The sequence below is a fragment of the Epinephelus moara genome, chromosome 3, assembly GCF_006386435.1.
Source record: "Epinephelus moara isolate mb chromosome 3, YSFRI_EMoa_1.0, whole genome shotgun sequence".
In the NCBI taxonomy this organism is placed as follows: domain Eukaryota; kingdom Metazoa; phylum Chordata; class Actinopteri; order Perciformes; family Serranidae; genus Epinephelus; species Epinephelus moara.
Window position 1 is genome coordinate 17,344,477 of NC_065508.1, and position 16,967 is coordinate 17,361,443.

Here is a 16,967-nt window from a genome sequence, read left to right on the forward strand (position 1 = left end):
CATCCATAGCACTTTAATGACTTCTCATCCATGTTGCCTTAGAGTTCAAACTTCTAAGTTCTTTCTTAAACTTGGGGTTCACTCAGAGTTCACCATTAATGTTTTTTTTTTAACTTGCCCAGTAAGGCAGGTGGATCAGGAATGTACTTGCCTGCAGTCAATTTTTACTTAACGTGATACAAATTGTTTTATTTATTAGACATCAAATAACTTGGACTAAATTTAACTGTCGTCTTGTGACCTTTAAAAACTTGACTTGACTTTATCTGTCTTGTCCTCAAACATGCGGCAAACTGCACCATACACAGTTTTGTCCACATCCTCTAACGCCATCCAACTAAACTCCTTTTTCCAGCTTAATTAAAATCCTCACTTGTGCTTTAGCTCATAAATTTTGTCTTTAAACACTGCTGTTTTCTCACAAGTGTCCAAGTGGTACATGTGCAACTCTCAACAGAGCTTTTTTTGGGCGCTTTCAGCTGTATCATTTGTATCGTTTGGGGGTTTGTTTAGTTGTCTGTTTATAGCTGAAGTTCAGTCAATTGATAGAAAGAATTATTTCTGTAAAGATAGTTATATGTATTTAATCTTTAAATTATTTTGTAATCAATTAATTTAACAGTACAGCTTCTTTTCTGCGTTAACAAATCATTGAAATTTACCATACCTTGCCATTATAAAGCTATCATCGAGTAATTATCTTACTGTTTTTGTCTCATCTTGTTTACAATGGGCCTTTACAAAACACAAAACCTTAAATTTTCCCATAGCAGAGCAAAGCACATCACACGACAGTGGGAAAAAATAATCAGCCGGAGCTTAAGGCCGTATCAAAAGCCTCACAGTTCCTGAGCAGCCGCCTTTAGAGGGGGTGACTCTTAGAATGCCTCAGCTTGTTTGTCTCATGGTTTAAGTGGTGCACATAGCCATGGAAAGATCATTAAATCACTGTTTTACCACTTGGCTTAATCCCCACAACAAAAGGGGAAGATACAAAAAAGGAGAAAATGGAGAGAAAAAAGTGGTGGGCGAGATTAAGTAGAAACTTGATGGATCTAAACTGACGGCTCTGTTTCCCAGCGTTGCTAAGGGGAGTTAAGAATCTTGATTCCACATCTCCCAGGCTGGAGAGTGGCTGCTGGTCGGACGTTCCCTGTTACCCCTGCAGTGGCCAGCCGCGCTTGTAGTGTCCGCCGCTGTGGCCATCTGCCGGATTACCCAGCAGGATATATTTTTATAGAGAGCATCCTATTCATATCCTGCCTGCAAAGGTTTACATTAAGGTTGAACTCGGGTGCACTTACAATGGCAGATGAAGTAAGCTCTATCCTTCTTACAGCACCCCTCCCCATCTTCTCACTGTTTGGGAGACTGATAGCACTGGGTTGAAAGGGGCTGCTTCACCGTGGCATGAAAGAGGATCTCATGCAATGCCACTGTCTGCGGCTGATTTTTTTTCACGCGCTGACAATAAAGTGGTGCCCAGCATGAAAAAAAACATTTGTATGTGCCAAGTGCGATTGTTTCTTCTAATAGGCATCAACAGGCCAACTTCTCTGTGTTACCATACAGGTGAACTCATTCCTGGGAAAATGTTTTTTTCTTTCTCAGCCTTGTAGGCGAGATGGCGTCCCCCTTTTTCCTCGGCCTAACGGGATTAGTCGTGCCAGTGCTACCCCGGCTGTCACGGTACTGTCTACTTCCCATCTCTCTTCTGGGCCTCTAATGTGATTAACCCATTCCCTGTGGTCCAAATGGTTCTGGAGGGTGGGTAGAGGGGGAAGGGGAGGAGGGGGGCACCTCCCTGGCATGTTCCTCCCCATGCCTGACTCACCATCATTGGCACCTTTGTCAAGCAGGAAGGACCGAGGTCGAAGGTCTGTTAGGGTGTGGAGACGAGTACAAGTGTCTGACGAAAGAATTCATAAACTCAGACACTTACTATTTAAATTATAAAGTTATTATTGAAAAAACATTAGAGTAATAGTTGTCTTAAAACCTTAAATATGAATCCATCAGACTTTTGCACGTTTAAACACTCAGTCTCACTTTACCAGCTGGCTGTGTTTGAGTCTGATCACGATCTATTCAAACACCTCAATCATTAATGAAAATCTGTTCAGGCTCATTTGTATTATGGCTTTTGCTTTCACAGACGTCAGCCCTGAATATTTACTACTTGCTTAAGTGGAGACAATAATGATTGCCTACGCCCATCATCTTGTCAAATGTCAGTGTTGTGGGGGGGCTTTGCCTGTTTAACACATGTCACGCTCATTTTCGACTCATCTGTCGCAAGTCTTCTTCGGGGCATCTGCTGCACGCAGAGGACCACATGCCCTTTGCCACCGCTCAGAGGGAGAAGCCTCCGAACCAAAGGGCTCCATACAAAACCCAGAGCTGAAATCACCTTTACAGTGGCAAACACTTGTCACTTCATATTTTTATATGTGTGGTGATGTACGGCATACGGTAGCCTCTTGGTATAATGAGGAACATTCATTAACATGTGCATGAAAACTTTTAATCTTTGATACTCTAGAAGTTCAGTTCAGAGAAATTCAACACCACCAGTAAAAAATAATTTATTACGTTGATCTTCAAATTCCATATTTTCTTGAAAAGAAAAATATAGTTTATCTACTCAGCAACAGCTCTTTAGATGGGAAGTTTGCATGTAAAGCCAAATATCTAATACCAAATAGCCCATAAAATCTTAGCTTAGCTAATTTAAACCCTGTTTTGTTTTGGAAGATTACGGACAAATGTTCCTGCTTTGTGAAAGCCAGGAAAACGACAGTCCCTGTCCAAAAACATCGACCCTCATGCTGTGTTCAGCAGTGCTTCACGTGAGCGCACAGCCTCCGTCAGGCGACGGCACGGAGAATTAGGAGTCTTAATTAAGATTTTTTACAACTCTGCATGTGCTGTTCATATGCGAGACAACAGGCTCTGAATAGGGTGGGGTGCGGTGGATCCTCAGACAGCTGCCTGCTCTGAAACAAAAGCCAAAGTTAACATGAAGATCCACACAATGAAGGAATGTGCGACACTTAAATGTTTACCCTAGATTTTACCCTATGAGATTGCTTGTGTGTCTGCGAGAATGTGCAGTTTGTGCATTTATCTATATCAAGTGTACGTGCTTATATTTTAGGTATGAAAGAGCTAAGAGAAAACAATTCAACATTGTGACTGAAAGACAATACCGTGCATGAGGGGGTAGCGCCCCTTGTGTGGAGATTTGGTGGGTTTCCAATCCTGATATCCAACCCAGCACCATGTAATGGAAGGTGACACTTATTGTATTAGTAGGGGCTAATGAGTGTCTAAAAGCCTGTGTGACTGTGTGCGCCGAGGAATCTCATCGTGTGTGCTGGGTGGCAGGAAGAAAGGACAATATCTCTGCAAAGTAGACGAGGCCATAAAGTGCAGCCACGCGAGGCCTCTGAGAGTTTCAAGAGCTTCAATTCTAATAGAGTTATAAAGAGGAGAGAATGAGTAGCCTTTTTTATTTGATGCCCAATACATTTTGGTTTAGGCAGGTAAACTTCAGCTGTATGCAAGCAATCATAAAACAAACAAATCTCTTGCTTTCCTCTGATCAAATTGTTAAGTTAAGGAATCTGGAACAGCCGCCATGTTTTCAGACTAGTGTGAAATCCTGAGTTTCCTGAACCCAGAGCCAAAATTTTGCTCTAATCTTGTCTCTAAGGGCTGTTAACCAATCAAATGCTGTTTCCCCAAGAGGTAAAACCCAGAGGCTTTTTGTAACCAAAAACAAAAGTAATCATAGCATTCACATAGGGCTGGACAATATTGAATCGATAACTTGATATGAGACCAGTATCTGCTTAGTTTTTGAATATTGTAATATGGCATGAGGGTTGTCTTGTCCTGGATTTAAAGGCTGCATTACAGTAAAGTGATCTAATTTCTGAACTTACCAGACTGTTCTAGCTGTTCTATTATTTGCCTTCACCCTTTTAGTCATAATATCGGCATTACTAGTGATTATTTATCAAAAATCTCATTGTGTACATATTTTGTCAAAGCACTAATAGTCAACCCTGCAAGACTGTTTTGATATTTGACTTTCTCCATATCGCCCAGCCCTACATTTACAGGTGGGTTTTAGCTCAATCATTTTAAATGGTAATAAAACGTGAATAAAACTCATACTTGACTCAGTTACATGAAACACTTTAGCGTTTCTTGTAACTATATCCTGCATTGTTCTTGTTTTGGGCACTGTACGTGTCAGTGCTCTTGTGTAACTTTTAGCGTTTATCAACCAAATTACATGTTACAGAAAAAAACATTCAACTAGAGAGCAGGAGCCACCATCTTTATGTATGTGCATCATAAAAAAATGATGATACTAATATGAGAGACTACACTACAGACTTAAAATAAAGTAAAATGCTGTGGTAGATCGGCAGAACACATCAGTGCTGCAAACTTACTGTGATTTAAGATGAGATGCTGATCTATTACGACCAGAGGTAGCACAATGTTCATCTTGTTGAAATGGGTATTTAGATTTAGTATGATATATTACAAGCTGCCACTGATGAAAATCATTTTATATTACATTTTGTTGGCAAATATTCAACAAGAATTCAGTTTGTTGGAGTGATGAACTTATTCAAAACAGAGCAACACACATGACTCATGCAGTCCTATGATAACAGTACATGGTGTAGTACTACTTTCTGACCACAAGGTGGATATCTAACTAAATGAATTGGGCATCATGTTTCCTTACTATACTGCATTATCATGCTGTTGATTTTACTGTCATACTGTGTTTAGAAACATGTACTAATAGTGAGAGTCAGTGCAGCTCTGCTTACTGTTATAAGACTTAACATTTAAAATTGTATTTAGACTCATTAGAATAAGACTGATAAATAACCTTACTTATGCAAGACTGTTTTTTAGACCTAGTTAAAGAATATACAATAAATATTTTTAAGAATCACACCCTAGCACTGAATTTTCAGTGGACTACTCTTCATGCCTCCATGCAACCAGAGCTCCCTTTTGAAGCATTTGCATTTAATATAATCTGTCAATTAATATAAACCTTGTCTATTGTAGATAAAATTAACTTTAAATCCAATGCAGTTATTCTGTAGCTTATTTGTTAGGGCATGAAACACGTTATATTTCCTGCCTAAACAGCTAGTTTGTGGTTTCAGTGAAAGTGTCAGGTAGGACAAAATGTCCGCACATATCATGGAAGGGGTATTGTCAGCCACTCGGTCTCCATTATGTGCTGTGACATTCACTGTTTATGTCTGACTGGGTTACATTGACACCAAAATCTGTTTACCATGAGGACAGAGTCAGGGAATGTGGTGTGAGTGTGAAATACATATAGAGCATGTGGGCTGCGAGGCCTTTCATTTTCACACAGTGTCCTTTGCTGTGGTATATATCTGTGGGCCTACAGGCCAATCTGCTCCCTTTCTATTGAGAAAATGAAAATGTCATGAAAATTTAAAAATAGCAAATGATAGAAGTGTATGTTCTTAGTGTCAGATCTTTGGGTTTTCAACATATGCTTCACTAGTCTATAGAGTCAGAGACCTACCCTTTGGGTGTCCCCAATGGGATTTTTTTTTTTGGAGAAAAACATGCTAGTCAATGACAAGAGACAAATAATGAACTACATCTCTCGTTTTACATAGTATATTGTATCAACACATGGCCCTAACCTTTGCACATTTACTTTGTTCTTCCAGAAGGAGGGAAAAGTGGGGGAAATCCAAAGTGTACTCATTCCAGGGCGACAAATATAGACACTTTCTGATGCTAAATGCACTCTTGCATCCCTAGACACACCCCTTACTGCTGAATGTGGCACACAGCTGTCTGCTTGGTGAAACTCGTAACACATTGTTAATGTTGTCAAATGGTCAAGGTTAGGTTTAGGCAACAAAAACAGAAACCATCATGTTTGTGGTTAAAATGAATACGTAATTTGACGTAAATATGTCACATAAATGATGTCCATACATGACAGACGGACATAAATAACGTAATGTTATCTTAAAACAGCACTGAATTTTGATTTCACGTAGGACATGAACAGCGGTGCCGTGGGTGAAAGTCTGTGTCTACCTGACTTATCCATTACCCCTACCGTCAGCCCTTTATACTATATCAGTTGCTCTAAGCGTCAAATATTGCCATGGATGGGTTTATACTGGATTTGGTTAAAAGCCTGTTATATGTCATAGAGACACCAAAGGGTGCCCTAAGTGTCAGTATCACATTCCGAGTGGCATGACAACGTTGGTATTCAACAAACTGGTAATTCTAATTACTAGTATGGCCATATTGTAGTGTTCTCACGATACCAAAATCTTTGTTTCGGTACCAATACCAATATGAATTTTGATACTCTTCGGTACTTTTCCTAAGGAAAAGTCCTTTTGGATACAAACCTTTAGAACAATAAATAGGAGGGGTGTAACGGTACCAAAAAAATCATAGTTCGGTAAGTACCTCGGTACGGACGTCACGGTTTGGTAACTCAAATGTTCCACCAAGTTTGTGTTGTCTCGTGTTGTCTCCCTTTGCGAGGCAGACTTTCTCTTGTCTTTTTTCACGTGCGCCAGCTGCGAATGTTGATGAAGGTGTTGTCATACACACCACTTGCGCAATCTGTGCTCCAATAGGAACAAGAAAGGCGTTTGCGTGCATAAATGAGTAAAATACATTAACTACATGAATGAATTGAATCAGTTTCAAAGTACCGGTATTTTCCAAATGCAGTATAGTACCGTTTGGAATACTCTACCGCGGTACTATTTTTGTACCGGTATACCGTGCAACACTACCATATTGTAAGCTGTAGCTATGCTTGTGTAAGAATATCCTGGTACAAAACACACAGGCATTGTGGCTTCAGCGAGCCAGACAGTTATGATGTAACTTACACAACTTTTGGGTGTGTAGTCTTTCTAATAACATATTTTCATTGTCTAATACTTTAGCAGATTTAAGACACAAACTGCAACTTTCTCGACAAGCAAAATTATATTTTGTTGGGGGCTTTGCCTTTCTATAGCAAAAGTGATTCATTATGTATGAGAAAAGGTGTCTTTTAAGGCCACAATGAACAATTTGGATGGAACTGCCTAAGAGTAAATTCTGAGGTCAGTCAGCTGATTGGGAGCTGCATTTGTCTTGTTTTTATCCATTTTTAACTTGCGTATAGACAGTATGAAGTAACACATTTGCAATACAAGACGATATCCTTCACTTCAAAACATGCCATCATAACATCTTATAATATCAGCAAGTTATTTGTCTTCATCACTGACGCTCCTGCCAAATATTCCAGGCAGGCGGCCCTCGTCTCCTCTTTGGGCCGAGGTAGCAATAAATAACAGCAGCTGAGAGTGTTTGGCATTTTTATACATGACCACTAGAATAATGAGATGTCAACAGTTTAATTATCACAGATACAACCCCTGTCTGCAAGCCAGTGCTTCCACTACACTTAGTATCTGTTGTTCAGCATGTGTTTCCTTTATTTTTTGGCAGTTGGATCTTTTTTTGGACACAAATCTTAATGTAGCTCTCTGACCAAAGAGCAGCTGTTAATATGATCAGGTGTTTGAGCTTACAGTTATTGTGGATTTTGAATGAACACCAATATTATCCCAACTGAACTTCCACTCTACCTACCTGATTCTACCTTACTAATATCCAGTGAAGACACCAGAGTAATACAGGAAGCTTTGAGTGGAGAACTGTCTCCGATAAGAGACTAGCTGATTGACAACAAACTATCTTTACATTTGGGAAAGATAGTGTCCATTGTATTTGGCATGAAACACAAGCTTAAGAAAAGCAATACAGATAGTGTAGGGAATATAACTGAATCCAAAACCAGTGTCAAATACAATAGAGTCTCTCTCTTTATGTCATAATACCCAATCCATCAATCCATCCATCCATCCATCCATCCTCCCTCATCCGCTTACCTGGGGCTGGATAAATTGAATGCTAAAAATCGATACAATTGCACAACTCTTTTTATTGTTGAGGAAATTCAGTCCAATATTATGAGACATCTCAGTGCAAGGTTAATTTTTGGATCACATACACACATTGTAATAACAAACTAAACTATTTCAAACACAGATGACAGTCATTTATGCCTGTGCTCTTTCACTCAAACAGGCCATTGAAAGTTATAGTCCGCACACTGGAATTCTTGTCATTGTTCCACATTTATGAATGGCCTAATTTGTTGCCAGATCACAAATGTGCCATTTCACAAATGCGGCCGATGTGGGGACGCTTTCACCGATGGGTGGCTGTGAAAAAAATAATGTCGTCAAACCAGGAGGCTGTCAACTGAAGGCACATGGCCCACTGGAGATATAATGACATCAAGGCGCTGGAATGAAAGCGGGCTTTTTAAACAGGCCGGTGCAGGCTTACACTTGGAACACAGGTCAGCTTCAGTGCGCTCATCTGAACGTAACTCAGGTTGACACAATTTGACCTCAGCCGATACCCCTCTCAGCTGGCCTTTGTTTACACATTCTCCCCTGGGAATTGCATTTAATACTATTTCTACAGATTCTATAAAAAAATTTAGTCTTCTAAGCTCTCATTTCTCAACATTTGCTTTTCTGTTATTTCTCAGAACTCCTCATCCTTTCAGAAATGGCCCTTTGTAGGCCTTTGCTGTGGCTGGGGGGCTGACAGAATTGTTTCTCTCTGTTTGGCCTTCAAAGGAAAAAGCCCCTTTTTAGAGGCTTGAATTAAGAGGCTATTGTTAGCTTAGCTTAGATGTTTTTTGAAATACAAACATTTAAAATCTGTCACTTATTTAATAATTTAAAATTGATTGTAAAACACTGAGGTGGAATTTTGCCACTTTTACCTAACTCCAAATGTCAGTAAACTTTCCATGAAGCAGCTTTAATGATGAGCCTCGCTCATTGGTCTTTAGAAACAGTGATTCCAAAGATTTCACGGTCAAATGAACAGCAAAAGATTAATATGTTTAATGCTGCTCGGCACAAAGGTTGTCTAATCTTTGCTTTCTTTTGTGGCTTTAACCGCAGCGTCAAACAGTGGAGTGTCTTAAACAACTGTTTTAAATAAAGCACCATCACCTGCTCTTCACACAGGTGTCCTCTGCTTAGTTTCTCCTCATAGTTTTATGAAAAATGAGGTCTGAGCTTGTAGACAAATTCGGTTTGAGGCTCAGATATCATCAGACTTCTGTTTGCTCTGCGTACAGCCAAAAATCAACTGAAACATTCTGATTATTATTAACTGTTGGTTGCTTTATTGAGTCATGTCTGAGGTTATCTTTAGCACTGGTTGACTTCCAAATCTGTTTGTTTCTTTACTAAAAGGATGATTTTAGCTGATGTGGATTACTTTTGAATGTCAGACTTAAAGCATAATGATGCATTTGTTCTACCAGGGTTGCTGCAGATCCTTTAAAAGTCTTAAAAATCATTGAATTCATATATCTAAAAATAAAGCCTTAATAGGTATTAAAATGTCCTAAACCAATCTTTCAAACGTCTTAAAAATACTAAGACATGGAAAGTAGGATTTTATTAATCATTTTTTGTGTTGTAAGATCTCAAATAATTGGTAATGTCTATCGTTCTCAAATGCTTACCCTCTAACGTCACATAGATCAGAATAGCGGAACTGACAACAGTCATATTGTCTCTGGCCAGGATGCTCAGGGGAGAGACTCCACTGTCTGCAAGCTAGCTGTCACTGTACCAAGGACAACATGGTTGCTTATTGAACCAAGATTTTGTGGCTGAAACCAGTACAAGGCAATGCATATGAGGCTTGATGTACTTTATGCAAAAGGCTTCTAAAGTCTGCATGATGGGGATTAATGCCACATGCAGAGTGAATAACACAAAATCACCAAGGAAATTCGTCAACAAACGCCAGGTATTTCCCAGATTTGTTCTACCCTTGGCTCTGCGACAAGGCAAAAAAGTCATGTTTAACTTAAGTCAGTGATAATGGTTTTTTTTTGTTTTTTGAATTTTTGTAGAATTTGTCTTAAATTTGATTCTGAGTGGCATTAAAAAGTCTTAAGAAGTCTGAAGTCTAACTTGCCTCAAGCTGAGGGAATCCTGTGCATGTCCTGTATTTGATCCAAATTGTCTAGACTTATTTAAAATGTAAGCTTTTTATTTGGTCATCAAAGCAACTTTGTAATGAGGAGCATACACTAAAGCGTTTACACTGCCGAGTTTTTGTCAGCCACCAAACACAACAATCCAGCACCCCAGTGGCCTGGCAGTGGTCTCTACTGCTGGGCACAAAGTGCACATTTTTGAAAACCCATTTGAATTCTTTTAGGCAGAATCTGAAAAAAACAAACAAACGTCCATCATTTAGATGTAGCAGGTGGATGGTTGTGCACGGTCGACCGATCAGATATAAAAAGATGCCCGAAAGAGCATTCAAGATGGGAAACGCGATGTTCCTCATTTCCCAATTAGCGTTTGGATTCTGCTTCCTTGTGCACATTATTGCAACAAACCAACAAAAAAGTTGAGTTAAGCCACAAAACCATCTGTATCTTTTCAGAGGAAACAGGTCTTTATTGGGGGCCAATGCAGCCTGTGTTTATTTTCTATCAGTGAATGGGTGTGAGGTGTGAAGCTATGAATACTGTGAGGTCAACCCGCCACGATGCTGTAAATACTAACAGGGCCAGTTGGTAATGAGCGAGGCCACGGCCCAGCTCTCTATTCAACCATTTAACCAAAGAAACTGAACAGTGTTGTTCCTGAACAAAGATACACATAAAAAGAGATACATTTACAACAGACAAAATGAGAAACTAATTGTCATTGATCTCACATTAATCGTGTCTGTAACTTCAGCTGCTGCTGGCATTTTGTGGATTCTGTAAGGAGGTTTACGATAACCTGACCATACCACGCAGATGACCCAATCATTATAATTATTAATGTTATATTAATGAATAATATTTAAATTGCAGCTGGTACATTACATTTCCAATGATAAAAGCTTGTGGCTGAAACAGATGTGGAATATTCCCTCATCAAAAATGTGATGTGAAAAATGTAATTAGGCATTAAAAGCCATTAAGAGTTTAAAAAAACATCACATCATCATTTACATGTTTAATGCAAATTTGTGATTCAATAATTCTATAATTATACTGGATAATGCTTTTTCATAGCTATTCAGTGGGTTCGTGAATTAGATGATGATTTGTGCCCTTAACCTTAATTTATGGCTACTATAATAAAGTTAAAGGGACAGTTCACCCCCAAATCAAAAATACATGCTTTTCTTCTTACCTGTAGTGCTGTTTATCAATCTAAAATATTTTGGTGTGAGTTGCTGAGTGTTGGAGATATCAGCCGTAGAGATGTCAGCCCTCTCTCCAATATAATGGAACTAGATAGATAAACAAATACATTTGAAAAACTCAACAGTAGTGTCTCTCTCCAGAAATTATGACCCAGTTACTCAAGGTAATCCACAGACTTTGCTGTGAGCAGTTTCCTGTAGGAACTATTTTCTTTCTATTGAACTACACCTGCCAAATTAATCACCACGTAGAGAGAACGAGCCTCTCGTGCATGAGTAGATGCACGCTTCCTTCTGCACAGTGATACGACTGGGGGGTGTAAAGAGAAAACCGTTCCCACATGAAGCTACTCGCAACAAGGTCTGTGGAATATCTTGAGTAACCAAGTCATGATTTCTGGAAAGAGACAATGCTATTGAGTTCTTTAAATGTCTTTGAGCACCACAAGCCAAGTGCCATCCAGTTTTATTATATTCAAGAGGAGGCAGACATCTCTACAGCTGATATCCTCAACACTCGACGACTCAAACCAAAACAATCCAAAGTGACAAATAGCACAACACTTAAGAAGATAAATTTGTATTTTAGATTTTAGGGTGAACTGTCCCTTTCAGGCTGATGTTTATTATACATTAAGCCATCACCAGATCTTTAATGGGATGTTGCAGATAAGTTTGGTTACCTGATATATTTTCCAGACCCACCTACAACAAAACCACCGAAACACTTGCATGGTGAGAGCCATTGTGTCATGGTGATGGACTGAACAAAACCTCAAACTTTATTAGTATTTCATCTGTCACAAGTGTCTGTTTAATGCAATTCAAAGTGCTTCACAGGTGACTGACAAGCTGATTATAAGGCTGTAAAAGTAAAGCAGTAAGTCAAATTGAGATCCATCCACAAAAAAAGATGAAATAATTGATAAAAGAGCATAAAAAAAAGAAAAGAAATAGCGATAAAATATCTAATATAATGAATAGTTACAATAAAATAATAATTATTTTTCTCAGATCTTCGGCAGGCTGCTCCACCAGCTTTAAAGATGAAACCTAAAAACTGCCTCACCCAAAAGCTTTTGTCCTGCTCTTTGGAATACCTAACAGATTGGTGCCAGAGGACTCGAAGGGGCTGTCTTGATTGCATGTCAGAGAGGCTGGTGTAGGACCATTAACTGCTTTATTAACAAACAAAAAATGGTTTTAAAATCAATATGAAAACTGAATGAAGTCAGGCAACCATTGTAAAGACTTTAAAATGTTCTCTTCCTGTTTCTATCATCAGCAGGGGTCCACCCTGGCACTGTGATGACTGTGTATGAGAGAAAAGTGCAAAGTGAGAGCAAAAAGGGACAACAACACATTTGTTCTGTATTACACAACAACAGAATTGTCTTTCCTGTCTCTCAACACTGTAAACTGCCCAAGAAATAAAGTCAATTTTCAATGACTTTGTAGGATATGACACTGAATGACTGTCTTGTTTGGACAACAAGAAATAGTCGTGGGTGAAGCATTGATGATGGAGCACTGGGGTTTTCAGTGATGTGAGAAACCACGGGCAGCCTGTGGAGATCTGCAGGACTAATGTTAAATGAAGTGTGAGGACATTATGTACAAATACCTTTTATATGCTAATAGGGTATGAAGCTAGATTTTATCTTGATTTTTAAAAAAGCAGCCATATGTTTTTAACTGCATGTATGTGTCATTACCAGGTGTTTAAAGAAAATTTGAGTTTAAGTTGTTGCAGCTGAACCTCTCAGAGAGCTTAGATGGTCATGCAGACAACAGGATTTAACCAGGAGGACATGCAGCTTATCTTGTTAAAACTGAGCTTAATGTAGTGAGTACACATTTAAAGAGGAGATTTCTACCACAGTGTGTTAATATATCAGACTTGTAAATGACCAACAGCTTATTCAGGAAAAGTTTCATCATTTTTTGAAAGGCTACAGTGCAGTCAGTTTGACAAAACCCTGCATAGCTTTTTGTTACTCCAGCATAACAATAACAGATTAAAAGTGCAGTCAGGAAGAACTCAGGCAGAAGTTTTTGCAGATCAAAACAGTTTATCCATGAGGAGTTATTGGGTTAATAATAGTTTAACAGACTGACGGCACAGTCTGTCAGTTATCAGGTTTGTCACTGAGTAACTGCAGTTGCACTATTTGCCCATAGGATGTCACTATATAGATGATTATCTTAAAACACCTCTTGTCATACAGTAGGCTACCAGTGTCTGACAAGTTAATGTAGTGCTGATTGAGCTTCATAGTCTCCCACAAGTTATACATACTATCTTAAGCCTAATACAACTTGTCAGAAGCTTACTTACATATTTACATTCACAATGTGTGTGACTCCATCTGGTCTTAACTCAAATTAAAGTTATAAATAAATAGCTCTTAAGTGAAGTAATCAAAATAACCTCCATGACTAAGCACCACGTTGTCTTAGTGGCACTTATAAGATAATAATGTCCTCAAAACTGTGTCCACACAAATGATTATCATCCATCAAAGTGCAGGGAAACAACCAGGGAAAGAGAAATTACATAACAGATCATGTAGCTTTGGTACAAGTTCGCTGATAATAAGCTGAATACAAGCCGCGTAGTTGCATCCAACACTTACTTCAGTCCGTGATAATCTTCTTTTCTGTCAAAATAAAGTACATAATGAGAACGGGAAACAGCGCTTGCCCTAATTGCACTGCTTTTACCATCCGAGACCCCTTTGTTGATTTAGCAAGAAAACAGCAGAGGATATTAACAAATTCCTGAGACTCTAAAACCTGAGCTTAGGGATGCTGAACCTGCTGTTCAATGGGTTTCACCAGGGTGTACATAAAGCTGGCATGGATGATAAAGCATGCTGTCAAAATAGGAAGTGATTTGTGGTCATTATAAAAAGTGGATTGATGACACATTAAGGTTTTGTGAAAAACTAGATAATGCAGTGCAGGTTAGGCTAAATGTCTTGATGAAAATAAAATGCAGGCTGTTGATAACTAAACTATTGATAGACGCACCCTGCCAGATTAATACTGACATCTTGATAGTTCAGTTTGCATCTGCATGTGTCATCGTTCTATATGTTGTCTACTTTCTTCTGCTTTGGAAGATGAGGTGTTGCAGGGTGCAGCAAAATATCTATATGTCATCCATATGTTTGAAAAACAAGGCTTACACATGAAATAGTACCATCATTGCAGAGTTGTGTGGAAATATTAAATATGTGTTCTGCTCCTTATTCACACAAATTTTAATGAAAAGGAAAAAAAAAAACTTTCTCCTCTGATATTGTTTTAGCAGACACTGTAACCTTTAAATACCTATAGCTGTTTTTAATCCAAATAAAATCAAGGCTAATGCTTCATTACCGGGTATTTTTACAGAATGATCCTCATGCTGCTGCTGTTAATTTTTTTATTAACGCAATTACCGGGCTCTTAGTGGACGGGGTCAGAGAGGTCTAATTACCCTGCGTCATGCTGGTAAATAGTTGGAGGTGTCTCTGAGCAGGTGGCCCTGGAGGTAAGAGGGAGACATGGGGCATACCGAGGCGGGCAATTACTGGATGAATTTCACTTTAATAAATGTTGAGCTACATTTGGAAATTCAGATAACAGAGCTTTCTGCCTAATGGGTGCTGCACTGAGGCCACTTGAGCAAGAAAATGATCTGAAAGAGGGTTTAATTAACACAAGCTACATGATCCAGGGAGCGCGTGACAGAATGTTAAAGTGAGGGGGAGAGCGCACAGCACAGGGATAATATGAAAATTAGTGAGGAGGAGGGTGAGATGGGGAGGGAAGGGGGGGTCGGGGTGCCAACTTTTATCTCACAGGTTTAAAGTCTAGAATTTGCTCCTGTTTTTGCACATCGCTACAGATGCAGGAGTGTCTGTGTCACAAACATCATCATGAAGCCAGCTAGAACCAGAATGCACTTTGATTTGATAATATCAGACTGCATATTTATACTGCATATAATATTTGATTTGATTATGACGTTAAATCAAATCAAAGTCCTTTTTATTCTCTTTCAAAACAGCTCATGAAGTCTGAACAAAAGTGCAGAATCCCTCTGGGCTTATAATCAGACTGGATTAACATTTTGTTTCACGTCATTATTCAGTCAGACTTTATGTTCCTAATAGCTGTACCAATCGTGTAGGCGCCATTTCTAGTTGACATGGACGTGGCATCAGTTGCTATAGGAGAAGCTAACTTAAGCTTTGTCTTTTAGTATAAATCAAAGAAATATACATATTTCAGAGTTGTTACTTCTATAAGTCATCTTACAATAACATGTATGGTTGTGTCAACCAATGTTTGTGGTCATTTTCCCGTTGCAGTTTTTTTGGGCTCTGGCACACTTTTATGCTGCCTTCCATTTATCTTCGGAAGTCGGAGATGGGATGACATCACACCAGAGTTTACCACATTGCACCTCAGCAAGTTGGAAAACTAACACAGTACCAGTTTTGGCCAGGTTAGCCATTGTGATTTTTGGGATACAAACACTTCAGCAACATCTCCACAGATCGAAGTTGGACGGTACCATTTGTGTGACTGTTTCAAAGGTCCACTGAGTACGTTTTAGGGGCAGATATGGCATATGATATTTATAAATGTTTTCATTAGTTTAAAATAACATAAAAATAAGAATTGTGTTTTCGTTCATTATAATGAGCTGTTTATATCTATATATGGAGCGGGTCCTCTTTCATGGAGTCCACCATGTTGTTCTACGGCAGCCAAAAATGGACAATTCAAACACTGGCTTTAGATCGGGCTGGTTGCTTTATTGCATAGGCCCCTGTTCTGCAACCTCACCACCAGATGCCACTAAATTCTATGCACTTGACCTTTAATGAGACAAATAAGACAGAAATGCTTAAAAACAGTACGTTACTACAGCTTTCACTACTGTTGATGCATGACGCAGCCATATTGGATTTTGAGGTTGGGGTTGATGAGGTTCTTTCAAAACTCCAAGTTATAATCTGACTTCAGGGGGCATTCCAGTTGCTCTGATTGGCTTGGTCGCTTTTGCAATTGAGAAAACACCAGAATCAGTGGAGTCACTGAAAGTAATTGATTATGTCTGGAATCAGGCTTTGAATGTTCCTATAAATGCGTTACTTTTAATAAGCCAAAGATCAATATATTGATGGGTGACAGACTAAAGGAACGAAAAGATATTCCTGACAGTGAAGGCTATAGCATCTCATTTACATAATTTCCATACTCATCAAACCATTTCCTGACCCCTTATACCCTTTAATTGAAGCACCTGTATTTGCTATGCTCCTCCATCTGTTTATTTATGTAATTTCTTTAATTTGTCCCTCTCTGTGTTTTCTGTAGTTTCTATAAAATTGTTCGGTTTGACGTGGTGACGGACAGAGGAATCCATCACAGACTTCCTTGACTTTTTACCTGCAGTTGAAGTTATTGCAAATAACCAAAGCATTGCTGCAACCTGGCTATTAAGCTCTGAGATGAGTCTTGTAGTTCCCAGCTTTCTGATGATGCACAGCACTTTTAAGTGGTACCCACTGTTGACCCTCTGTACACCAACTGCAACCCGGCTA